Raw genomic sequence first — 27441 nt, 5'->3', positions numbered from 1 at the left:
TTGGCAATATTAGTTTCTTGTATTTTCTGTTCCTCAACAAACTTTTTTCCCCCCAAAATAATGGATTTATACATTACATATTCTGGATGTGTAGAATTTATGTATGCATCTTTTTTGAGTCTCAAGTCTGTGAAGTGCTCATATCTGATCCAGTGTTTAATGTGATTCAGATTATGCAAAGAAGCTGATAATGCTACCCTGTTCTAATTAAGTGCTTGAACATGGGCCTAAGTGGAAACATGCTGTGTGGGATGTTCAGAAGTGCCCATGGGAGAAAGGAGCTTAAGTCCCATTGAGAGTGAAGAGCTTGATCCCACCAGCTTGAGAACATGATGTCTCCCCCACGCTCTGCTCCCACTGCTGTCGGCGGGTGTTGTCATTCTGATGATTTCATGAGCCAAGCTACGGGTGTCATGCACCATCCCTTTACAGTCATGCTAATGAAAACTTTTATACCTTGCCAGGTTTTTCTCTAGTAGATTTCAATCCAGTGATTTTAGTCCAGTTAATGAGGAGGGGTGTCTCTTTTGTCCTTCCCGAAAGACATGGTTAGAGAGAGTTGTTTTCCTTGTATTTTGCAAAAGACATGTGGCTTCTGACACACAGGCTCCTGTTTTGCAGGTCCCCAGTTTTCTGGTTGCAAAGAGGCCACCTTGTCAACTGGGATCATATCAGCTGCTCTGAGCTCCCATTCCTGCATCAGGTACATGAATGGCTGTGATCAATTTATTGATCTAAAATAAAGTTCTGAGTGGATAATTGCATTTGAACTTAAGGCCTCAGTGAATGTCTTTTTAAAGAGTAGAAGAGACAATCTGCAGAAGCTATTATAATTAATATAATGGATCAGGCTGGTAACAGAAATGTTGCTTACTGCTGATGTGGATTGTGTTTCGTTGTTTGCCTCAGAGTGGGATGGTCTGGAAAGACATTGTGCTGAGCCCTTTGGGTGAGGGGACTGAAGTGGGCATTGAATTATTATCCCAGGATCCTCTGGTTTTTTTAGTATTACTGGCAAACTGATCTAACTTCAAGTGATGTGGGTACTATTTACCTGAATACTGGGAGCAACTCTGTTCTTTCCAAGCCAGATCAATTTTTTCCATTTATGATCAAGGCTGATCTATTATGAGACTTCACTGTTTAAGGAAAAAAAAAAAAAAAAAAAAAATCCTGTCTGCCAAAGTCACACATGAAATCTGTCCGTCTTCATTCTTTCCCCCTTTAACCTGCATCTTTTGTGCACAGTCTTTGTATTTTGAATAGGGAAAAAAACCAGCCCAGTCCTTCCAATCATGTTATAAAAACGGTGGAGGTGTTGAAGAACATGCTGTGATAAGGGAAGGACAGACAAACAGATTAAAAAAGAGGTGCTGCAGCATCTGGCACAGTTGCTGTAAGGATCTGCTGATAGTTGATCACCCAGCAACAAATGACTAAGACACCGAGATATCTTTAGGATAATCTCACAGAGCGCAGGCCCTGAAGTGAGGAGAAAGGAAGAAGACGATACATTGGAGTTTATGTTCAGTCCCCTCTAAAGCCCTGTAGGGAAAAATATTTCTGAATCTTCTGGAAGAATAAAACTACAAGTAAAACATGAATAACTTCCAAGTGGGTGGATCCGAAGCGGTGAAGCATTTAAATGGAGGGTTAGTCTTCCCCCTTTCTTTTATTTAACTTAGATACTTCCTATTTTGGTCTCCTTTAAACAGTTACAGTGGACACAGTGACCAGCCCCAACCTCCAGTTGAAAATCAGATTTTGTCAGAAATCTGGAAAGAAAAATAATTTCTGGTTTGCAGTTGAAACAAAAATCTGCATGATAGCAAATGGCAAGCACTCACTGTTGACAAGCTACTGGAGACACTCAGAAAAGCAATCACCGCTGCATGGTGTGCCTTTTAATTGGGAGTTGCAAGTGATTATTTAAATCCGTGTACGTCTGTGGACTTCTGCAGCACATGCAAACTGAGGATTTGACCAAGGTCTGTGGTGTGAAGCAGAATTGAAGTCGGGCATCTGATGTTAAGTGGTATTAACTTTTGACTCCGCTATTCTCAAAAGCTGGTGTCTATCAGGAATTTTTATGTTGCTTGATTTTCAGTGACTGTTCTCCTCCAGCTCCTAGCTCTCTGGTTCTTTGCGGGAAAAGGCATTTTCTTTGCTTTTATATGTATCTATGACTACCATGTTAGTTACAACTGGAATTAAGCTCTGTGCTATATAGTTAACATTACCCTGCGTCAATTGAATTGAATCAATCAAAGCTCAGCAATTTATGCTAGAAAATAACTCTTTTTGTCACTTTTTCACCCTTTGTGTTGTCTGTGAAGACTAAAATATCTGTTGTTACTACAGGCCCCTCAGAAGGGCTATTCTGTCCATGTAGCTTTTACAGTTAAACCGAGCAGGTTAGTTTGGTAGAGTGGCCATAGGTTACCACATAATAGAGTCTATAATCGGACTAGAGGTTTGTTTTATTTTCTGAATTACTGTGTCAAAACTTGAGCAACTTTGCTTTCAATTCTCAAACTGAATTATAGGTTTAGGCTAAGGAGATGCAGCAAACACAGGCTTTCAGCAGTTGGACTGACCCAATTTTCTGCATTGCCAGTGATGATTTTGTTGGTTTTGTGTGATTATATATTTAACTCAAGCAGAGCTTCTAATAGGCAAAGATCAGAGAAGAGTAGGAGGCTTCTTTGTTTGCTTTGTTACTGTAAATATTCATACAGCATCACTGTATAATTTAGAGGATACAGCTCTTAGGGCCATGTTTACTCCCTCATCCTTACAGCATTGTACACAGCACTGCCATATAAGTGTGCAGAAAAAAACCCAAACAAAATCTGTTTCTCTGCAGAAAATTTTTATATAGAGTCTTTAAGATTGTCTTTACAGACTAAGGACAAACCCTTTTTTTCTGTGGTGTAAGGGCTTGTAGTGAAACACGGTGAATGAGTGCTGGGGGCATCTGTTTGGGCTGATAGTGAATGTATTTGATTATGGATATATTCAGTGTTTGTACTTTAAATTATAGGAAAGAAGCGTGAGTTTCTGTCATGGTTTAATCCCAGCCAGCAACTAAGCACCACGCAGCCGCTCCCCCCTCCCCCCTCCCAGTAGGATGGGGAGGAGAATCGGGAAAAAAAGTAAGACTCGTTGGTTGAGATAAGAACAGTTTAATATCTAAAGTAAAATAAAATATAGTACTAACTAATAATAATAATTGTAATGAAAAGGAATATAACAAAAAAAGAGAGAAATAAAACCCAAGAAAAGACCAGTGATGCACAATGCAATTGCTCACCATCCACTGACCGATGCCCGAGCAGTGATCCGCCCCGCCCTGGCCAACTCCCCCCAGTTTATATACTGAGCATCATGCTCTATGGTATGGAATACCCCTTTGGCTAGTTTGGGTCAGCTGTCCTGGCTATGCTCCCTCCCAGCTTCTGGTACACCTGCATGCTCGCAGAGCATGGGAAACTGAAAAGTCCTTGGCTTAAGCTAAGCACTACTTAGCAACAACTAAAACATCAGTGTGTTATCAGCATCATTCTCACACTGAATCCAAAACCCAGCACTGTACCAGCTACTAAGAAGAGAGTTAACTCTGTCCCAGCTGAAACCAGGACAGTTTCCCAAGTAGTATTTCACCATTCAAATCAGGCAGTATGAATTGTCACCTCAAGTGCAGCGTCACTGGGAGGTGAGATTTAGCCAAAACAGTCACTTCTGCTGTGCAGACGAGATGGGGTGGTGGAAAAATGGAACACCGTTGTCTTCCTTTCACTGGCAGAAAGGGAGGGAAATGTCTGCCTGTGGCTGTGCAGTACTTACACACAGACAAGGAGTCTAGTCCAGAAGCTGTCAGGTTGTAGACTCTGAGGGATTTAAAACAATCTTTGTGCCATGAAAAGACTTTTTGCCCACGTGCCTGATGGTAGGAGTGGAGTCATTGTGGAGGGGAGTAATGCTTTGCTTTCCCCACCCATTTTTGTTTTTCTTTAGCTATTCCTGCTTCTTGCCTCACTGCTGACAGGGAGACTGGTTTGCCATGCTGAACACCTTGGGGCTGACAGGTTGGAGAAAACCTGCAGGCTCCTTTGACAGCTGTAATCAATAAGAAGTGAAAAATCTCACTTTGAGAAGCCCTTTTCCAACTACAAATGGCAACAAAAGTCATGAAGATGAAACCTCCATTTTAGACCAAACTGTGAAAGCAGAGGACCAGGAATCTGAGCCCAGGGAAAAGATTTGCAAACCAAGAGTTTCTCTCTGCTCATCTGTGTGCACGTCAGTCAAGGAAAGAACCACACTGTGCCAGACAGTCCTCAAAAATTCCTTCCTCAGACAGCTCATAAGCTGGAGTTTTGCTTAGCACATCCCTGTGCTTTCAGGGCAGAAACAGGGCTTGCTGCAAGAGCTTTCATTATCATATTGCAATCTTCACTGAAGGTCTTGCTCACCTTCTGAGAGATGCTGAATTTCTCCAACTCTTGTGAGAGTCACTGGGAGATGAGGAAACTTCATTAATAACATCTAGGCAGGAGGAGGGATAAGAATTAGCTTTTTAACCTAACAGGTCTACTTTATTTTTAAAAACAAGTAAGTAATTTCTATGGAAGAAAAAAAGTTGTTTCTTTCCAAACAGATTTAATTGCCAGCAAGCCACACTGAAAATGGGAATAAAAACTTTTAATTATGATTAGGGATAGACAGAAATTCCCAGAGCACCTGGTTAATCAAAAATAGAGGCTGAGTGCAGTATTTTTCATGCTGTATTGTGGTGACAATGGCAAGTAATTTGGAAAGCATAATACGAAAAGTTAAGTCTGGCTGATATGTTCTTGTTTTGTGATGTTGAGTAATTATTAGTATGGGCTTTTACTGTCATCTTTGTTTTGCAGGAAGCAATGCAAGTGAATAAATATGGCTGTATCCTGTATTGCTGTTTTACTCACAACTTAGCTGCTTATTTGGTTGATAGGGAGTTTTTATTCCCTTTGTGTTATGGGTGCAGCTAGGGAATTTGGTGGTAATAAAAATACAGAGCTCTTGCAATGAGCATTGCGCTGATAGATCTCAACGTTTCATGAAGTATGATTAACCTCACATTGCAGATACGTAACAGAGAAACAAGTTTGCCCCTATGGTCACTTGGCTGGCAGGAGAACTGGGATGAGGATTCCTGCCCTGGAGTCTTAGCATGGGGCTCCCTCTGTGCGACCATGCAGCCTTTGCTTTGGTTTGTTAATAGAACTGTCAGTGATATCATTTCTCCTAAGGATGTGGGGAAGGCTTTAGGTTCCCCAGATATTAATCAGGTATCTTTTTTGCACTAAATTCATTTTAAAGAAGAGATACAAAAATAGCACATCCTTTTGTATTAGCTATCACGCGTCCTCTGGAAGCGTCTTTACCAAATGCATAGAAGAATGCAATTAATGGCTTCCCAAGAGATTTATTCTATTATCTTGACTAGCTTATTTCCAAAGTAGTTTGACATTTTATTTGTCTGACTTATCTGTTGTTGTAGAGAGATTTTGTTTTATTACCCTTGAGAAGGCTGAAATGTTAAACAGAAAATACAGGAGCTCCTTTCATTGCTTTTTTACTATGAAATGTGAACTCACAGACTGGACTGTCAGCTCTGCAGTAAAGGAGAAATCTGGGCTTGTGGTTGGGACAAAATAGTGCTCAGGAGATTTAGATTTGATTACAAATAGTATCCCAGACCCTCTGTGATAAGCTGCTTATACCTCAATCCAACAAAGCAGTTTTAAGCCCTGCATGCCTTACCTCTCAAATGTGAAATTCAGGTTGAGCTTTGTCTTCCTCTGGCACTGCCAACATCCCAGCGTCTGCAGTCAGCATGAACAGGCACTGCAGGGAAGGAGCGTGCTGGAGTGAAGTCAGGTTCCTGCCCCCAGAGCAGACTTAGCTGTAAACAGTAGGACAGATGTAATTTAAAATACCCACTGGTGTTGCTGCTGGATGTGTACTGTCGGTAATGTGAACTATAATGGTAACTATAATACGTTAACAAGGAGTCCATTTACCTGGAGGAGTAAGAGCCATTTTTATATGGTCGTCTTTTAAACTGAACTTTTCTTCTTTAGCCAGTCCAGACATGCTTGATATTAGCTGAAATCTCTTAAATTTAATGGCTTTGGGGTGTTTTTGTAATGGTATTCTGGTGTCCAGTCCTCTCTGCAGTGCTTCGTGATTTCCCGATTCCACCTTCATGCATGCACACACACTCTCCGTTTGGGAACACAGGTTAAATATTTGATTTGATTATGATCTTTGGGAGGCACTATAAGTAGGAAGGTTTTTTTGAGTGGCTAAGAGAGTCAGATCAGTAGCAAAAAAAACAATTGAGAGTGGATTTGGAGTTTTCTGTGTGTAAGCGCACTATTTTACTTTGCATTGCCATTTTGAGTCAAAGAACATGAAAGCATCTGATTAATAGAAGCCTGGATGAAGAAATGTACTGTTATAGTGTTTTTGAAGTCCTGTAGATCTTGGGCTTGGCACCCAAAAAAACTGTCCCTTTATGAAGGAGCTTTCTTCATATTAGAGAAAACTGTAACGAAAATGAAACAAGCAAGTAGAGCAGGCATATATTATTACTCATGTTTTGTGTGAGTAAATGAATATCCACAGCTCTAAAAAGAGTCTAAAACTGAGCTCTGCAAAAATAAATTGCTTTATCTTAATAATATACAACATCCAAGAAAGCTTCTGCTTTTTGAGAAAAAAATATAGGAAACTTTAGACCTTTTTGAAGCAAAGATAATTGCGCTCTTGCTTATTTTAATTACATTATCCTAAGTAGGTCACTCACCTGCTTTAAAATGTGGAAAATTTAGGAAAGCTTAGGAACCTGGCATAAGCGCAGAACCAGGGGACCTTGGTTCCAGTCTGGTTTTACAGATCAGTCCCTGTATTGCTCCAGCATTTTAGCATGGACTGCCTACAGTCATAGAGAGCGTTTACTTGTATTTGTTTTTTAATCCAGACCAGTGTTAGCACTTCTTTTCTGGGTCAACTGATTTCATTACAAACATGTTCGTTGCAGTCAAGCTGTCTTGTAGCAGCAGCGATAAAAAGATAAAATCAGGCTTCTGGAAGCAATGATGACAAGATTGGCTCAGAGTGGATAAAGAGACTGAAAACAGGAACAACTTCATATGGTCAGAGATGGTACTGAATATTTGCTTTCTGATTTAGGGTGTGTTTTATGGCTCTAGAAGAATGAGGCAAAAATTACCAGCTTAGTTAGTTTCTAATTCCTTAAATGGGTGGCCACATCTTCCAGGTGCTTAGGATGCTGCATGTCCCTTGGGTACTGAATACGTCTGACGTTTGGTGTCATCGCAGGAGCAGCAGAGCTCCAAGCACATTTATAAACTGCTCTTCCCCTCTTTAGCTGCCTAAGTGGTACAGCAGAGCTCCTCTGAAAATTTGAGTAAAGGGCTCTTGAAAATATTTGGCTGCAAAGATACAATGTGGAGAGTACTAAAAGGAGGACTTCTATCTGACCTGGCTTTGCCCTACTTCACTAGTGTAGATACAAGCTGGTCTTTAAAATCCTTGGAGACCTCCAAGAAATATGGTTATGAAGGTGATGCTAATGGGTATAATACATCTGGAAAATACTAGCATTTCTGAGGTGATGGGTTTTCAGGCATGGCCTATGTTACCAAAGGCAGTTAAGTGGGATTGCACTACACAGAACATCTATTTCAGAAAAAAAAATCTCTAGCCTCTGCTTTTTACGCATCTTCTGCTGCTTCCATACTTGGTGAGCTTTTGGGAAGTCAGGTGAATTGCACAACCTGATCAGTGTTATCACTTATATTTTTTTCTGCTTAACTCTACAGTTAATGGACAGGTCATGAAAACTTTTTCCTTTAAGCAAAGGCGCTGAGAGAGACTGCTTTGGACCATCACATGTTTGCTAGCTGGAGCTCTGCCAGTGTAACCTGAGGAGGCTGCTATGGTGGGGAGTCTTTCCTGGAGTTCAGGAAAAGATAAGTGAAGAAAAAGAGCTCTATGCTCTAAGCAGAGAAGTTTGCATAAAGCACACTCTGTGGTGGAAACAAGTCATGCAAGGTGGTTAGCAATATAACTAATTCTTCCCCTCTTCACTGTGAAGCCCAGCCTGCACCCCTCTTTAAAAGCAGATGGCGGTTATCGGCAGCTTGAAGTTCTCAATGGTGTTCAAAGTAATAGGGTTGCATAAGCACGAGAGATGATATTTTCCTTCTGTTACAGTAGCAGGTAAGTTTTTTCCCCCCTCAGTTTGGCCAGGACTTCACCAGGCACAGAGAGAGGAGGAAGCAAGGTACTAAAGAGGCAGAACCTCTGTTTTTTCTTCTTGGCTGCTGGGTATAGACTCACAGAGAGGGATAGGAGCCACACTAAAGTCCTGTTCCACAGTCCTTTCAATTCAAAGACCCTCATCTATTCCAAGAAATTTGAAACAAGCTCCAAGCCTGTCTCCTTCAATCCAGCTCGTAGTATTGTTGCCTGCCAACTTGGAAAAAAAGAGATATTAAAATAATATTATCCTGGGGCATGTCCCTTCAGTGATACATACCCTGTCTTCTGCTTGCCTGGTGTTTAGCAGCACCGAGTCACAGCTATGTTCTTTAGCTCCTTGCCTGGTGTAATGAGAGATCTTCCTCTGGTTTCAACCCACAAACTGTTATGGCTGGTTACCAGAGGGTGAAATGCTGTATTCTCTTTATAGCCCTGCCTATTCCTATTCCTATCCCTATTTCTCCTCAATGCAGTGGATACTTTTCCTTCTCCGGTTTCTTCTGTAAGATCACAGGTTGTAGTGGAAGTGACCTAAGTAGGCAGTAAAGACTTGAAATGAAGTTGAAACAAAATGAGCAAAGCTGTAGGGAAAGTGAATTTGATTGGAAAGTTTTCTCTGTGTGATCAGCCAAATCCTAAGATCTTTCTACTCCTGGACTTTTCCTAGGATAAACTATTTTAGGTTAATTATATAGATATAATCCCCTATGAGGACACTTGTTCTGGAGTAAGAGTGTCTGTAGAAATTGAACTCTTGAAACCACTTGAAAGTATTTATTCAGCGGTAGCTACTTTGATTAATTTCTAAGCATACCAGGACCTACAGTGATTACAGTTGGCATTGCTTCTGTACCTCACTGCTTGCTTCAAGTAGTTCAGAGAGTGTGCCCAGTAATGAGTCAGGTTCAGAATTGTGCCCTTTCATTTTATTTAAACTAGCAGAAGCAAACAATCTTCTCGACTCTTCATCTAAAAATGTGTACCACAGATTGAAACACTGCACTGCGTATCTGTGTGCTGGCTCCACAAAACTCCCACCTTTTGCCTCCATCTCTTTCATAACAGTAGAGTTTAAAAGCGGAAACATCTCTTAAGTCAGACAAGGATATTTGGCTCAGAAAATGAGAGGAGGTGGTCAGTGCGTCACATGAAACAAGGTGTGAGAGCATGAGACATGTCTAACGGAAAAGATGGAGAAAGGCAAGGGAAGAGTACTGAGGGAAAGAAAAACAGAAGTAAAGGGAGTGGAAAGAGAGGAGAAAATGCAGGCAGAGGCTGCAAGATCCTGATGAAATTGAAATTAGTTAATACACAGGAATTGCTTGGTGACTTTGGATAGCCTGGGCTCCCCGCTCTTCAGAGCTGGAGGTCTGCTGGCTTTCCTGCCATGCTGTCCCAGTTCGCTTCAGCAGAGAACGTGGCCTTCATCATTCAGAGGTTGCCATCTGTCACAGCCACCCACTGGCCTGTGAATTATTTGTGTCTGTCTAAAGGCACTAACTGCCGAATGCATGAGCTCTGCTGTTGCTCCAGGATTAATGCTGTAGCTCAGTTGGGGGCCAAATGGTAGAGTCTCAGCCCCAAAAAAGCCCCAAAGCAGCTCCCACAGCTCTGTCCAAGGTTCCCAAAGGAAGGGGGCAGCCCTCAGGTGCGCTGCAGCCTAGGCCCATGGGCAGAGTACCAATATTTAAAACTGAAAAAAATAAATGCTGTTCATCTCTGTGGTATCATTCATCTAAGGACCTTACAGTTTTATCATTTTCTGGATGAAGCCTCACAGAAATTTGGTGAGATAGCTCAGCTAATTCCAATGGGAATGGGAAAAGATACCAAAGGCAAGTATCTACCGAATAAACAAGAGCTAGGGATAACCTTCAGCTCGCCTGAGCACATGGCCCCTGCCCCTTCCACTGGGCAGTGTGCACAGTTGCTTCTCCATCAAAAAAGTCTTTCCTCTGCATGGACCTCATGAACAGCCTTGTGTTCTTTGCTGTGTTGGACCACTGCTTCCTTATGTTCTTGGCATTCTGCTTGCTTTCAGTTCATTGTCTGCAGTTCTGGTGAACCAGCATCTTTTACTTGGCCAAGAGCTGACGTGGCGTGGCTGTGTGCAAATGCCTGTGGTCAGTTCTCAGAGGATCTGCTTTGACTCCAGGTGGAAAATGGAGCACTTAGCCTCTCACTGAAGGTCTTGGCTTCAGGTCAGCCCCAAGAGCTTGATATTGCTCCCTTTTCTGGGATCAATGGAAATTAGTTAATCCTTATTTGGTCCTGATTGCTTCAAAAGGTCTCACTAGTCCAGGACTGTTTGGATGGATAGGAGATGGTTAAAACTAACTGCCTGCAAACAGATGTGAGTTCACCCTCACCTTTTATTTATGCTAAGGGGGAAATACGATACATATATTAGACTATAGCTGACCAAAATAACTCCAACACTTAGCACCCAGTGAGCAGCTGATGAATGTGTTCGTCTGTTTAGATGTTGCTGTCTCCCTGCAGTCACTGTTTAGACCCAAATGACAGAAACACAAATAAATTTGTGAAATCAAGAAGGAGTTGCAGTTCATGAACAACACAGAGTCAGATTTGAAACTGGTGGAAGTTACCATAGCTTCATTAAAGTTTCATTTATTTATATTTGCATTATTTTAGCTGCCTGATTTCACAGCTCTAATTTAGAGCATGGCAATGCAAGTAACTGAATCAGCTTAAGTAAGGTGGCAGTGGACTCTGCTGTGAGGAGAGCAGAGTTGCACTGGGAGGGAGAGTTAGCCCTCTTAAATCAGATGTGCTGTCAATAAAAATAATTATGTGGAACTACAGCCTTAATAGAGTGATGCAATTTTATACCAGCTCCGGATATGACTGGTAAATTGTAGCTAAACTTTAATTTACCCACCACCCTCTGCTCTTTATGCTGAGTATCATAATCATGAAAGCTCCTCTCATCTGAAAATGGTCTTAAAGAGTTATCAGTGTGAGGGCACTAAAGGTAGGCCAAGAGCAAGTCATATACTCCATATCGTGAATTCACAAGCTAGTTCTCTCCTGCCAGTGGAATTATAAAAGGAAGTTAGCATTCTAGAAGTCCTTTCCATAGTGCAAGTGCATATTGCATTTCTATTAATTTAATAATTGTATTGGGTTTGCGTGGCAAGGTTTTGGTGGTGGGGGGGCTATAGGGGTGGCTTCTGTGAGAAGCTGCTAGAAGCTTCCCCTATGTCCGATAAAGTTAATGCCAGCAGGTTCCAAGACAGACCCGCTGCTAGCCAAGGCCGAGCCAACCAGCAACAGTGGTAGCGCCTCTGTGATAACATATTTAAGAAAGGCAAAAGAAGTTACAGGGGAGTTGCAGTTGCAGCCAGAGAGAGAGGAGTGAGAAGATGTGAGAGAAACAACTCTGCAGACACCAAGGTCAGTGGAGAAGGAAGGGGAGGAGGTGCTCCAGGCGCTGGAGCAGAGATTCCCCTGCAGCCCGTGGTGAAGACCATGGTGAGGCAGGCTGTCCCCCTGCAGCCCATGGAGGTCCACGGTGGAGCAGATATCTACCTGCAGCCCGTGGAGGACCCCACGCCGGAGCAGGTGGATGCCCGAAGGACGCTGTGACCCCGTGGGAAGCCCGCGCTGGAGCAGGCTCCTGGCAGGACCTGCGGACCCGTGGCCCTGTGGAGAGAGGAGCCCACGCTGAAGCAGGTTTGCTGGCAGGACTTGTGACCCCGCGGGGGACCCACGCTGGAGCAGTCTGTTCCTGAAGGACTGCACCCGTGGAAGGGACCCATGCTGCAGCAGTTCGTGAAGAACTGCAGCCTGTGGGAAGGACTCACGTTGGAGAAGTTCGTGAAGGACTGTCTCCCGTGGGAGGGACCCCATGCTGGAGCAGGGGAAGAGTGTGAGGAGTCCTCCCCCTGAGGAGCAAGGAGTGGCAGAAACAACGTGTGATGAACTGTTCGAAACCCCCACTCCCTGTCCCCCTGCACCGCTCAAGGGGAGGAGGTAGAGAAAATGGGGAGTAAAGTTAAGCCCGGGAAGAAGGGAGGGGTGGGGGGAAGGTGTTTTTAAGATTTGATTTTATTTCTCATTATCCTGCTCTAATTTGACTAGTAATAAATTAAACTAATTTTTCCCCAAGTCGAGTCTGTTTTGCCCATGACGGTAATTGGTGAAGTGATCTCCCTGTCCTTATCTCAACCCACGAGCCTTTCGTTTTATTTTCTCTCCCCCTGTCCAGTTGAGGAGGGGAGTGATAGAGCGGCTTTGGTGGGCACCTGGTATCCAGCCAGGGTCAACCCGCTACAATAATTTAAGCCTAACTTTTAAGCCTAACCTTTAATAATTTAAGCCTAACTTTTCTAAAAGTGTGGAGATGCTGTTTGTAATGATTTTGGAAGATGCAAGGTCTGTTTACAGGCTCAGTCTCAACATGTCTTTCTGGTGTTACAGAGCTGTTTCAAATTTAGTTTGAGGTTAAATCTACGCAATTCCTTCATATCAACTGAATAATGCTTCTAGTGTCTCTGAGCTATAGGGATTTTTTTTGGTTAATTTTTCCAAATTTTATCTATTGCTTTATAGTTTAATAGAAACTTCCTGAAGGACTGAAGGGAGCTTCAGGTAACAGTACTTTTTAAAATTTTGCTAGTGTGCAAGTGAAAGATACTTATCTGCGATGAAGGGTTGTCCTGGTTTTTGGTGTTTAGTCAGCCCTTAGTTAGGATTTCTGGACATGTATGTGGCAAAGATTTAGATCTTCTTTGCTATTTTGAATTTCTTTAAGTTTCTTTTGACTTCAGCGGGTACTAAATCTAATAAGGGCAGGCATGTCACTATAAAATTGAAGCAGAGACAGGAAATAGGCATTTGTCATATGGATGAATTTCAACAAGCTTGATTTCATAGTGCTTTTTGAAAAGCAGCATGGTATGATAAATGACAGCAAATGAAATTCTGCTTAACAGTTGCTGACCTCTTTTTTCTTTTTTTTTTTTTTTTCCTTTTTTGGTAGTATTCCTGCAGAAGACGCAATATTCAAACCTAAATACAGAAAATAGACTGCAAGCATGTTATGAAGCTTTCCATGTGTATAGAGTGTTCTCCAAAGCACTTTGAGTAACAAGGTCTTGCTAAGTACAAGCAATTTTGCCATTGTATAGTTCTGTTGCAAATGTGGAGGGATAGAAAAATGGAGATTCTTATGACAAATGTTATCCATGTCCCTTCATGTACATCTGGAAAGTCCTTGAACTTAAGTTGAAATGTCCTCACATTAACATATGTTGGTTGGTCACTGATTCTCTGCCCCCTCTCTTGCCAAACACATAAATAATAATGTTTATCTCCTGACCACAATGGGTAATCTCTATAATTTTAGAAGTATTGCCAAGGTCAAAATGAAGTGGCCTGCCAGCAAAACTGAAGGAGGGGAATAGCTGCTCTTTGGAAAGACAGAAAAGGATGGCCAGATTATTTAGCAGGGAGTGTTTAATGTTGGCTATCTTCATACCATGCCTTCATTCCATGACTCAAGGTCATGGAAGGGAAGACTTTCACTGCTAGGAATTCTTTCCAGCCATGAGAGAGCTCTCTTGCACTGTCTGGGTTACAGAGGAGACAGCAAGTATAGGAGGGTGCAGATTGTCTCATCTCACCTAGTGCATGTGAACAGTGAAATCAGCAAAGGTAATGCGTAATCTATGGAGAGCAGCCCATGGAGCTGCTACTGCCAGCTGAACCACCTCCTTTAGAATCTTTTTGGGGCACATTGTTAGATGCATATTAGCAGAAATGCATTTATTAGTATAAGGACACAGAAAAATCTTGAATGTACTCATCAAGGTCAGTCATTCTGAACAGGGAGAAGTCCAAGTATTCTCTCTGTCTCCTTGTTCTATGGGAAGTCTGTGATAGAGCTAATTGTGACAAAACCAACTTTTTAACCAATTCGATATCATATCTGGAAAAAAGTCAAGACACTTTACAGCCTTATTTATAGTCAAGCAAGCATTGTGCAAAAATTTGTAAAAGATGGCATACTCTCTTCATAATATATTTGTATTTATGCATGTGTGTATATACGTATCTTTATTCCTATAGAAAAGCAGACTGTGAAAACAGGATGTTCATTTCTTAGAAACCTTGAGTACAGTGGTCCCTCCTACCCCTTATGGTTTCTGGGTGTATTATTTCTTTTTTTCCATACTTTTTTGTGCCTCTAAGGAAGACGAGCAAAGGCCAACTTTGGCAGCAACCACTTTCCTTTTGAGAACCTCTGTTCTTTGCTGCGTGTCAGACGGTGTTATGGGATAGTTTCTAAACCAGATTAATTAAGTTCAAAGAAAGTTCCCAAACTTCGCAGAAGCTGTCAATGTACATTTTTTTTCCCTTTTTGACACAATCTAGTGTCAAAAAGAGTTCAAACTCCAATATGACAGCATGATGGGAAGGTGTCGTGCCTTCTTTCCAATTTAGAAGAATTGCTTTCCAAGTGGGAAGATCTCCAGCATCTCCTAGTGCTGCGAAGAACGCAGCAAGTACAAAGATGCTTTGCAGTAAATGTATCCAGGAGGCCTGGTGAAGCCTGAATTTGAACATGGCTGAGCAAGTTGAGACCCTCCGCCATATGAAATGCATCTCAAGGTGGGACTATGAAGAGCGAGTAATCTGCTGTTATATCTAATTTACTAACAAGAAAACTGTGTTTGCTAATGGTTAATGACTTGTTGCATTATGTTTCCTTGCAAATGCTGGTCTCCTATCCAGTATTAGCTTCCTCTTGGGAAAGCCCTGAATATGAAGGGAAGTACAGTTCCAGATAGCACATTCTGGTTGATTAGTTCCTTCCCTTGGACACAGCTGCAGAGTTGCTCTCTCTGTGTATAGTATTAATTCCTACCTCTTGCTTGGAGTGGGGTTTAGATCCCTCCCAGGGTGCATCTCCTGTTCATCTCTGTCCACCTACAGTTGTTGGTGTGATGAGGCATTTGGGCGTAGTTAGGCTCACTGAAGGAGTAAATAAAGCTTCCTACAGGTTTTGTCAGTCTCTCATGTACCCTCCACAAGCTAACTGCTCACTTGACTTAGTGTTGCTCAGTCTCTAGACAATTTTGAAATTCCTGTGGCTTCAGATCTGGGTTTCAGTGAAGCTCTATATGCAATTTCTTAACCTTGAACTGTTTAAACTTGTACTTCCCTAACAGAGCACAAAAACAGGCACTTAACTTTATGAACATGCTTGTAGGCTTGAGTGCCTATCAAATCAGATTGAGTGCTGTGTCAGTTTTAGGAAGAATTGAAGGGCAGATTTTTACTTACTTTTTTTCCCCCAAAAAATCAGTATCTTGAAAGTATAAGACTTCTTACTAGACTTAAGGAAAAGTCATAATTTTATAAGAGTTTACATTTCTGAGAGAATGATGGTGGGGTAGGGGGGGAAGTTTTGGGGTGGGAGGTGGTTGCTTTTAATTTTGCTTTTTAACTTACATCTTCCACCGCAGGCTTTAGACTATAATGACAGAATCCATCAGGCATAATGAAGTACTGGCAGGTCCCAGGTCTTGCATTTGCCTCATGTCCCGTTGTGCTCGGTATTCTGGATGGTGCAGAAGCTGCCATGTAAATCCTTGGCTTGGCAACAGAAATGCCATCCAGTTATCTCACTGACTGGTCTTTATTACGCTTCATCTAGTTTTCTGGTTTCATTTCAGATTTACTAACACCTGGTCTGCAAATGGTAATGACAGCCATAGGTGTTTATAGGCATATAGCCATACATGTGTGTTTAAATGCATGTATGTATACATACTAAATGCTTACATAATTCTATTGCATTATGAGTTGCCATCGTCTGTGGGATTGGGCTGCCAGTGTTTTCTTTCATTGCGTTGATTCTCAAGGTGCCCTAAATGAATGAATGAAAATGCATCGACTCAGAAGGCGCACATTCTAGAGATTGTTCAGAAGTGAACTGGTTGACTTGACAAGTTCAATTTTGAAAGCAATCTTTTTCAGGGCACTGAAAGATAACAAGTGAGAAATCCTGCCCAGGAAACAAGAGAGACTCAATTTACCAACTGTCAGACACATGGCATTAACTTTGAACAAAATGAACACCAGATTCTCTGAGGCTTGAGGCTTCAGTGGAGCCCAAAAGTCAGATACATGTATTTGAATGATGCAGAGGAGTGGCCTTTGTGTGGCAAGGTTGTTTTTATCTCCTAAAGTAAAATAATGGCATCCATAAAGGTGACTTTGCTACAGGGAGGACTTACAACATAGATGTTGAAACAAATATCTTACAAGATGTGGAAAGTAATGAATGTTAACTGATTGGATTCCCCTTTTCCCTGTGAAAACCTCCTTCTACATTTCATAGCATGTTTCAGTTCAAATGCTGATCCAGTTTGAGGGTGTTTCCAATTTAGTTTGAGAAAAAAAAGAAATGATGAGTGTTGAGAAAGATATAATGTGTTGAGATATAATATTCTCTCTTGTAGTCTTCACGTAGTGCTTTGAGTATTAGAATTAAAAACCCACAAGTTTGGAAAGGTTCATTAACTTGTTGAGCCAGAACAGGCAGAAACGGTGGTCAAAGTTTACAAATGTGGTTTCAGTTTTGGTTTTTTAGCTTTGTTTTTTTGTTGTTTGGTTTTTTGGGGGAGGGTTTTGGTTTGTTTGTTTGTTTGGGGTGGGTTGTTTTTTTGTTGGTTTTTTTTGTTGTTTTTGTTTTTTTAAAGTGTCAGCAGTCTGGCTGCTGTGTTGGATCTGCGTCAAAAGCTTTTTGGGTAAGCTGACACATTTATACCTCCCAGCTTGGAAGCTGGGTCTGTACCGTTTCCGTCAGTTAGAGGATTTTGAAGAAACTGCCAGGCAGGTACTTCGCAGAGATACAGAGATTATGGCTGCAGGGGATAGCACACTGCAGGTAAGAACAACTGCAGAATGGCCCTTATCTCTTCCTGCCTGCTGTGTCCGGCAGACGTGTTGCTCTCACTTTGACCCAACGGTGCTGCAAGCAGCATGCATCAAGTGTGATCTGTGTGTTAAGCCAAAACCTGAGCAGGAGCTGAGTTAATAGCCACAATCTGCCTCAAAAAAATCATGCAAGTGTGCTAATTCTGCCAATCACATTCCTTGAAGTATTGACTTCTACAACAAAATGAGAGGTTTACCTACAAAAAGCCAGATCGGCCACTACATAGCTGCACTGAGGACAACGATTGTGCACCAGTGTGTGCTTCCTGGGGGTCTTGTCCCCAGTGATATCCCATGTGTAAGTAAGGAGTAATTACTTGCAATGCAGGTGGTTCCATTTTGAATTCCGATAATGCTTTAAAAATGACATTTTACAAGATTAGATTTTAATTAAAAAGTGAAAACAAAGCAGACAAATACAAAGGGAGAGAAATAGGGAAGAAAAGCAGTGTTCAGTGGAAGTTTAGAATATGTTTTGATTTTGATACATTCCTCTGTTTTCAGCAGGAAAAACCTCCTACTCACTATGAGGGAAGGTGTTTTTCAAGCCCTGTCTTGCAAGTTGGAAATTTAAATGCAGCATCATTGTGGGTGTAGGTGACGCTGAAGAAGTGAAACAGGACTTAAAATATGGATATAAAAGACCCTTCATGAAGTAGATTTAGGTAAAAAGTAAGACTCCAATCGTGTATGCTGCCACTTTGATCTTCCTTCTGATGGAGATTACACCCTAGCAAATTCAATGTCAGGATCAGATTATGATCTATGGGTTTTAATTTGCTTTACTGTTTAGCATGTTGTGTGCATCTTCTTGAGCATGGCAGCTCGTTCCAGTTTTGATGTGGATATAGGAGGTACAAAGTGGATTTGTTGTTAATAGGCTAACAGTACAAGACGAGAGAAAGAGGGAAAGAGCTATTACTTTGTGATACACGGAAGTGGGCTTGAAAAAGGATTATGTGAGGTGGTTTAAAAAGTGGTTGTGCATTCTTCTGCTGCTTTCCTGTGAGGGTTGGTAAATGTTTACAAGGTATGGGATAGCCACCACAAATCAGTAGGAGATTCACTGCAACAATTAAAAAAAAAAAAAAAAAAGTTTAAAATATTTTGGTGTTTCTACTCATTTCTCTGAGAATGGGTTTGGGTAAAAGGTTTGTAATAAAAGGTTGTATTGGCTCCTGGTGTTACGGGTTCTCACTAGTAGCTCTTGCTGTGCCATGTTGAAGAACCGTTCCTGTTGTGTAGGGACTAAAATCTGGGGATGCAGCTGCAGGGAATGACCTATGTTGGTAAGTAGAGTGGACGTGAGGGAGGTGGCTAAGTAAATAGATGCTTCTTCTGCAAACCACATCTCCTTTTCCAGCATAGACGCTAAAGACAGTTTAGGTATTTGGAATGCTAATAAGATAAGAAGCAATTTTTTTCTTGTGTTAAACCTATGTGATCTCTAGAATGAAGCACATCTCACTGTGTTCTTGAGTCTATATAAGAATCTGTCAACTTTTTAGCCTTTGATCCTCTAGATTACAAAGACAGCTGTAGCTCCCAACTGTGCTAGACACTATTGTGGCACGGACTGTACAGACATACGGTTATGGAAGAGCTTTGCTTCAGAGATCTCATTTTGTGAGCAGATTAAGGCACTTACAAAGTGAGTAAATGCAGTTGATTTCTAATGCTATGATTTCCTGGATGCCTGTGTGATTTTGAACAAGGATCTTATGTTCCTGGATCAACAGGATGGAATTCATCTGAGCCATCTGTATAGCCTCTGCCAAAGTAAGCAAGCACTTTGTTCAGGGAGGGATAGGCAGGGCAGGTGAGGTGGAGGTGTCACACTATACGTAAGGGAGAGGTTTGATTGTACAGCCATTACAGTTAGTGATGATGTGGTTGAGAGCCTCTGGTGAGGATTAGGGGGATGGAAAGCAAAGAAGATGTTGTAGTGGGTGTCTACTACCAATTGCCCAGCCAGGATGTAAGCACCGATGAGTTATTCTATGGGCAATTAGGAGAAATTTCTGGATCGGTAGCCCTGGTCCTTATGGGAGATTCCAACTTCCCAGACATCAGCTGGGAACAGCATACTGCTGTGACGAGCAGGTCTTGGAAATTCTTGAAGTTTGTAGGAGATGACTTCCTGTCACAGGTACTCAGTGAGCCAACTAGGAAAGATGCCCTCCTGGACTTGCTGTTTGTGAATAGAGAAGGACTCGTGGGGGATGTCATGGTAGGTGGCTGTCTTGGCCACAGTGATCATGAAATGGTTGAGTTCAAAATTTTCAGTGTCATGAGAAAAAAAGGACAGCAGAGTTGCTACCCTGGACTTCAGGAGAGCAAACTTCAAGCTATTCAGGGAGCTGTTTACCAGAGTAGCCTGGGAATCTGCTTTTGAGGGTTTTGCAGTCCACGAGTGCTGCTCAGTCTTTAAGAACTACCTTTTAGAAGCACAGGAGCAGGCAATTCCACTGTGTCATAAGTCAAGCAAGCAGGGCAGAAGACCAGCTTGGCTGAACAGGGAACTCCTCGTGGAGCTCAAGAGGAAAAAGAAACTGTACGATCTCTGGAAGCGAGGTCAGGCTTCGCAGGAAGAGCACAGAGCTGTGGTTCGTGTATGCAGGGAGAAGGCACGAAAGGCCAAAGCTCAATTAGAGTTGAAACTGGCCAGTGGTGTTTCAGATAACAAGAAGGGCTTTTTTAAGTATGTTAATAGCAAGAGGAGGTCTAAAGAAAACATTGGACCAATACTTGTTGAAGATGGTCATCTCACTAATCGGGATGAAGAAAAAGCGGAGGCATTTAATACATTTTTTGCCTCAGTCTTTAATAATACTAATAGACCTTGGGCTGCCCGGTCCCCTGAGTCGGAAGACCACGAGTGTGGGAACAGTGACTTTCCATTTGTGGACACTGAAATTGTAAGGGACCAACTGTATCAGCTGAATGTTCACAAGTCCATGGGGCCTGACAGGATTCATCCCAGAGTTCTGAAGGAGCTAGCAGATGTTATGGCAGGACCCCTCTCGATCATCTGCCAAAGGTCTTGCGAGTCTGGGGAGGTCCCTGCTGACTGGAAGCTAGCCAATGTTATTCCAATCTACAAAAAGGGTGTGAGGGAAGACCCAGGGAGCTACAGACCTGTTAGTCTAACCTCAGTTCCTGGAAAAATTATGGAGAAGATTATACTGGGTACTACTGAAAGGCATTTAAAGAATAATGCAATCACCAGGCACAGTCAACATGAGTTCACAAAGGGAAAGTCCTTTTTAACTAATTTGATATCCTTCTCTGATAAGGTCACGTGCCTAGTGGACGAAGGGAAGGCGGTGGATGTAGTTTGTCTGGATTTTAGTAAGGCTTTTGATACTGTCCCTCACAGCATCCTTCTGGACAAGTTGTCCAGCTGTGGGATGAGCGGGTTCACGGTGCGCTAGGTGAAGAAGTGGCTGAAGGGCAGGGCTCAAAGGGTTGTAATGAATGGGGCTACATCTGGCTGGCGACCGGTCACCAGCGGTGTTCCTCAGAGTTCAATCCTAGGGCCAGTTCTGTTCAATATATTTATCAATGATCTGGATGCAGGAGTTGAATGCACCATTAGCAAGCTTGCTGATGATACCAAACTGGGAGGTGCTGTTGACTCTCCTGAGGGACAAGAGGCCTTGCAGAGGGATCTAGATAGATTAGAGCATTGAGCTGTGATTAATGGGATGAAATTTAACAAGTTGAAATGCTGGATTCTGCACCTAGGACGGAGTAATGCTGGGCACAAGTACAAACTGGGAGAGGAGTGGCTGGAGAGCATCCCTGCAGAAAGGGATCTGGGGGTGCTGGTTGACAGCAGGCTCAATAGAAGTCAGCAGCGTGCCCTGGCAGCCAAGAGGGCAAACCGCATCCTGGGGTGCATCAAACACAGCATAACCAGCCGGTCAAAAGAGGTGATTATCCCACTGTATTCAGCGTTGCTGCGGCCCCACCTTGAGTACCGTGTGCAGTTCTGGGCCCCACAATTTAAGAAGGATGTGAAGGTCCTGGAATGCGTCCAGAGGAGGGCAACAAAGCTGGTGAAAGGGCTGGAAGGAATGTCCTGTGTGGAGAGGCTAAGGACTTTGGGCTTGTCTAGTTTAGAGGACAGGAGGCTGAGGGGCGACCTCATGGCTGTCTTACAGCTTCATGAGGAGGGGAAGTGGAGAGGACGATTCTGAGGTCTTCTCCCTGGGATCCAGTGATAGGAATGGTTCAAAGCTGCGGCAGGGGAGGTTTAGACTGAACACTAGGAAGCATTTCTTTACCGAGAGGGTGGCCAAACACTGGAACAGGCTTCCTAGAGAGGTGGTCGATGCCCCAAGCCTGTCAGTGTTTAAGAGGCATTTGGACAATGCCCTTAACAACATGCTTTAACTTTTGATCAGCCCTGAATTAGTCAGGCAGTTGGACTAGATGATCATTGTAGGTCCCTTCCAACTTAAATAGTCTATTCTATTCTATACCCCTTGGATGTTATCTCTCTCCTCCTACAGATAGTATCAAGAACAGATCAGATGAATTATCTGAAAGGTGCTTATTTCTCAGTGCTGACAAGCAGAAGGGGAATAGCGGGGAAAAGCTTAGACTGGACATCAGAAGTTAGATGACAGGAGACTCGCCCTGTTTTTTGAAACACTATTAAGATGGTCAAAAATGGGAAAAGAAAACAAAAGCAATGAGGCAACGTGCACAGTCACCAAATGAGCAATGGTTTGAGAGAATACAGTCTAGTGCTTTAATCCTTGAAACATGCTGTTTGTCTGGAGAGTCACCCAAATGCCTTACAGCAGCTGGGCAATCCTCTTCAAACCATAAGCACATGTGAAGGCTATGCCAAAGGAAACAGTAAATGAATTGTCCAGACCTATGGCCTGACTGAGTGTAACGCAGAGACATGGAGAGATCAAGGCTTCTTGGAGGAAGGTATCTTTTGAGCCATTTTAATCCTATATATTCAGCAAATGTTTCTGAGAAAACCCTGTAGTCTCCCCTTTCCTCCTCCGTCAATATTTATTTTAATATCCATTTTCTTGAGAGCTATAGTTCATTGTTTGCTCTGCTGTATGTCTTGGCATTGGCTAAAAATCCAGTGATTTTAGTGCAATGACAAAGGTAAAGGAAGATCTGTGGAAAGATCTGCCAGAATTGGACTGAAATGTGAAAACACCTCCATGCCTTGTAAACCCAAGGTTATTGATAACGTGGAGGAGTCTAATAGAGATGGTGTCAGCTGGGAGCTGGAGAGTCATTACACCTTAATCACTCTTTGCTTGCTTTGGGGAAAAGAAACAATTCCTCAACTGGTCATCAGTTTTCTTTAACAATTTATTTTAAAGAAAAAACCAGAAACAAAAAGAGATCAAAAATTAAGGGGGAAATACGGTGTTTCAGGATTACTCAGGTGTTTGTTGGTTTGGGTGTGTATTTGTTTGGTTTTTTTTGTTTTTGTTTGTTTTTTTTTTTAAATTAGCAATATTCTAGAAGTAAAAAGAAATCCCAGCCCAGAAAAAGAGGCGAATAAGCACAAAGTTGTTATTGAGGGGGGAGATGCATGTGGCTCAGGATCAGCTTTTTGCTTATGGACCAAAGAATCTTCTCCTTTTTATTAAATGAATGTGGTTAGTGTGTGACAACTATGGCATCGTTTTGTGAAATATAACCCTTAGACTTCTTTTTGAAGGGAGAAAAAAAATCCTGCTTGATTTACGGAGAAAAAAGCCTTAAGCTCTAGGTGACATTAGCAATGAAAATGTCAGGCTCTGTAGTGTGTAATACATGACTGTGCTGTGATTTCACTGTATTTAATGTTATGGGACAATAACCAGAACTTCTGCACTTCTGATTACTCATTTTGAATGCAGCTTTTCTAAAGAGAGTGACAGTTTCATATTCCTGGGGAACAAAGTGCAGCTATCTTAACTACTGCAAACTTTGGCCTTCCTCCGCAGAAGTCAGCAGGATTTACTCATCTCCTATGGGAGAATGATAAAACCTTAAGAATATGTGTAAAGAGGGAATTTTCAGAGAAAACTTATTTTATTTGCATCAGCTTAGTTACTGAGCTATCTGCTGGAAAACTCTTCTCTGTTCCTGATTACAAGGGATGTCTTTCATTTTCATCCAAAATCTGTTTACATCCTGCACAAATATTTTGTCCTTCCAATTCTACTCTTAAAAAAAAAAAACAAAACAAACAGAAAACCAAATATCTCAAGATTGAAAGATTTCAACACAGAGGCAACAGGAAGAATACTTTACACTGAGGAAGGATGACTATGGCACTCATAAGTGCCTTGCATGACTGACTTTTTTGCATTGCATGTTTTCACTTTTCAGCCCCTTCTTACATTATGGCTGAGAGAAATACTGCTGAATATCTTTGTTCTTATTCACCCATACATCAACAAATGATGAACAACCAACATTTGTTTTCCGTGGGAAGAAGTCTCCCTGTTCTTCAGCAAGGATTGAGGTGGCTGGTGTGGATCAAGTCATTACAGGGCCTCACATTAGGTTAGTAGAAGATCATGGAAGTGGCTTAACACTTCAGCAGTTTTATTACTGGAATTGCAGAGCTGAATGTTCAACAGCGGGACAAGATCATCTCAGTCTTACATTCTGCCTCTGCATCCACTCAGAGGTGGCAGAGCATTGGCAAGAACAGGGGAAGCTGCAAATGCATGTGCCAGAATTTCATCATAGCCAAGAGATGGTGCTTACATAGGAACAGGCAAGTGACAAAAATAACACCGGGTAAGTAATACTGGAGTGACTTTTTGAAGTCACTTCTGACTATCACCTGCTGACTTCATGGAGGTTAAACCCATGTAATGGATGGCAAGTTACATCCAGCTAAGTCTGCTCTGCTAACTGGCCTTGCTGCTTTGATTTTTAGCTTTCTCCAGTGTCTTACATGGCTATATAAGTACAGTAGGAAGTCTGGTCCAGTTGGTTTAATACTTTTCTATAAAGTAGTGCACAGAGTTACCATTAAATCTGTTTTTATTCCTGTTTTTTATTTTGGTATTAAAACACTGAAACACTGGTTCAATTCTGCTTGTTCGTTAAACCCTGTAATGATACAGGAGCTGAGTTCTAATGAGCAACTTGGCTGATACATTTGCAGGCACCTTTTATGGGAGGAAAATGTGAGTTGGAAATAAAATTTCAGTCTCAGGCTGCCATGGGCCAGTCATTATAAAGACAGTTTAAAAATAATGAAAACATTCTCACTGGATAAAAGTTTTGAATGAGCTATGTGAATTATAAGTGTTAATGCTGGGTTTCCAAAGTCACTTAGGATCAGTTTTACAAAGATACTGCAGTTTGTAAAGTTGCAGGTAGATATTTTGTGGAATTAACAAACTTAAATATCATTGAGGGCCTCGAAGATAAGATTTAAAAAAAAAAACGAACTAGCTATTTTGGCACTTGGCCTGAATCTTTTTAATGAGACCCAATTTTCTAAGGGAAAGGAAGTAGCACTTTTGAAAGTTGAACTCTGTAAACTGTTTGAAACTGTACGTGAAGAATAGGGAGACACATTACTGCTGTACTTGTTTCTGAAAATCATACATTCAAGGCACTTCTGAAAAAGGAAAAGGGAAAATTGTATCCGGTTAGAATAGTAGCAGCAAGTTTAAGACCAATGGGAAAACTGTCTTTGATGTAATGAGGAGTAGTGATATGATCTGTGAAACTGGGATGTGCATGAGATTTCCTTGTTCCTTTGCCTAAAACAAATGTTTGGATTTCTTCTTATTTCATTGGTTGAGCTGAAAAAATAGAGACTTTTCTCTTTTTGCATTTCAACTCAAAATATGTAGCACAGCCTCTGAATAGAAGCAGAATAATATAAATGAAAGAGTGCTAAAAATAAAAGTCATTTCCAACTAGCTCTATATAAGCACTAAAAACAGAAATAAAAGAGATTTCATAGTTTCACTGTAGCATCCAGCAAAGAAAATCAATCAATTTGAACCAGGTTCATGGTATTAAAACAAACCATCACCTTGTAGTAGGAAGTAAAACAAGAGATGCAACATTCATAGTAAGGAAAGCAGATGGAAAGAGTGAGCAGGTTAATGGGAATATTTTAAATACATTTTTGTGTGTGTGTCCATGTTCTTTTATTACAAGAGAAAATCCAGTCAATTAAATTTATACTCTTCACTGAAGTCCAATTACATATACTACACAGTGGGAACGTTTGGTGGATTGACCCCAGCCAGCAACTAAACACCCACCAGCTGATTGCTCACTGCCCGCTTCCCCCCAGCGGGATGGGGGAGAGAATTGGAAGAGCAAAAGTGAGAAAAAATCAGTTTAATAAGTGAAGCAAAGCACTGTGTGCAAGCAAAGCTCTGTGTGCAAGCAAAGCGAAGTAAGGTATTTATTCACTACTCCCCATTGGCAGGCAGACGTTTAGCCACTTCCTGTAGGCAGGCAGGCCTCAGCAAGCATAATGCTTACTTGGGAAGATGAACGCCGTAACAGCAAATGACCCTTCTTCATCCTCCTTTCCCTGAGCTTTTATTGCTGAGCATGACATCATGGGGTATGGGATATCCCTTTGGTCACTTGGGGTCAGCTGTCCTGGCTGTGTCCCCTACCAACTTCTTGCCCAACACTCAATGAGAACATTGCCATTCAAGCCTACTTTTGCCTGGTTTTAGTCTAGAGTGTCTAGTTGCTGCTGGAGTTACTGTGCCTAGTGGCGGCCATTCATGCTGGTCAGAAGAAGGTGCTGCTAGCGACTGCAGCTGCTGGAGGTTTCTGCTGTCCCTTGTCATTCTCAAGACATCCAAGGGTTTCACTTGGCCATTTTGCCAGACTTCAGTTTCACAATTTTCTCAGATCAACTGAATTCTGTAATAAATGCATCAAGACATGTATCTCTCTGGTCACAACTGGAGATGCTTTGTATTTTACTGCTGGAGAGGCTTGATTTTTGTTGCTAATTTATTTTTACCAGCTGAAGTTTTGGAGTTCTGTTAGAAATTAGCTCCCAGTGTGTACATTGCTAGTATGGGATGGCATATTCATCCCTTCAGCTATCAACAGAGGCCATCTGGCTGGACTTGAGGTTAGTTTAACCCGTTTTGATTGCAACAAAGGACTCTAAATCCTCAGCGTCGTTGTTGCCTTCATTTGGACATACTGAATTCCACGTGCATGTGAATCTCATGTTTTGGAATAGCTTAATTTTGGGAGTTATAAAGATGCCCTGTCTTTCAGATGGTGGTTGCCACTTAAGATATAACAGAACTGGACACTCAGTGCAGCTGGGTACTTTTGTTTCCAGTGCATAGGCAGTGGCTGTGTTAAAAGCGCTGGAGTTACGGCTTTTGATCAGTATTGGAAATATGCAGGAGGCAGCTCTGTGAGTTATACATCGACATTGCATTTAAATGAGGCATTTGCTAATTTTTCTACTACTGCTGAAAAAGCCCAACCCTAATGGTAGCTTTGGTTTTAAGTGTTTGGATTTTTTTTGCCCTGTAATTACACACTTATGTTATATATATATTTTTTTTTTTTTAACTTGAGCGGACATCTATGCCTACCTTTAGTTTATTTCTTCCTGAAAATTCTTGTTTTAGAATGATAAAAGCATATAATAAACAGAGATTATTTGTAATTGGTACAGAATATCTCTCAGAATACCAGAAATATGGAGCTCTTGAGAGCTGAGAACTGTCTTTATACCATGTCCTTATTAATGTCTTACCTCTGCCCACTCTTTTAATGGAGAAGATCTGTTTTTAAAGTTTTAAAGATGTGTTTAAAGTTGCTATTTCAGTATACATTTTCATATTTTCCTTTGCCTGAAGCAGCTGATGTCCCCCCGAATCCTGAACAGGATATTTGTCTGTGATATTGAAGAAGCCTTATAGCTCTGCCTGTGTAAACACAACTCCAGTTGCTTCTGAATGCCCTAGCAGTGCGTCAGAGTTAGGTAAATAAACTAACTACATTAATTGCTCCTACATCCCTTGAGTGCTCCCACTTTGTGGGTTTTACAGTAATGTTAATGTATTGTAATCCATTATTATCTGCAAAATTAAAATTTTCTTTCTTTGTCTGCATCTGCCACTGTTAATTCAGAAG

The 27441-nt window shown here is 41.7% G+C and overlaps 1 protein-coding gene across 2 annotated transcripts in view; it reads left to right on the top strand.

Moving 5' to 3' along the window:
- Positions 1-27441, top strand: part of TSPAN4 (tetraspanin 4) — a 391838-nt gene that overhangs the window by 84427 nt on the left and 279970 nt on the right. The window contains exon 2 of one of the 2 annotated variants that reach the window (XM_050896896.1): positions 622-703. The exons of the other annotated variant lie outside the window; for it this stretch is intronic. The gene's annotated coding sequence lies outside the window, so the exon portion shown is untranslated. The remainder of the gene's footprint in view (positions 1-621; positions 704-27441) is intronic. 2 annotated transcript variants of the gene reach the window in all.

The sequence above is a fragment of the Gymnogyps californianus genome, chromosome 5, assembly GCF_018139145.2.
Source record: "Gymnogyps californianus isolate 813 chromosome 5, ASM1813914v2, whole genome shotgun sequence".
NCBI lineage: Eukaryota > Metazoa > Chordata > Aves > Accipitriformes > Cathartidae > Gymnogyps > Gymnogyps californianus.
This window is presented reverse-complemented; position numbering and strand designations above follow the sequence as displayed.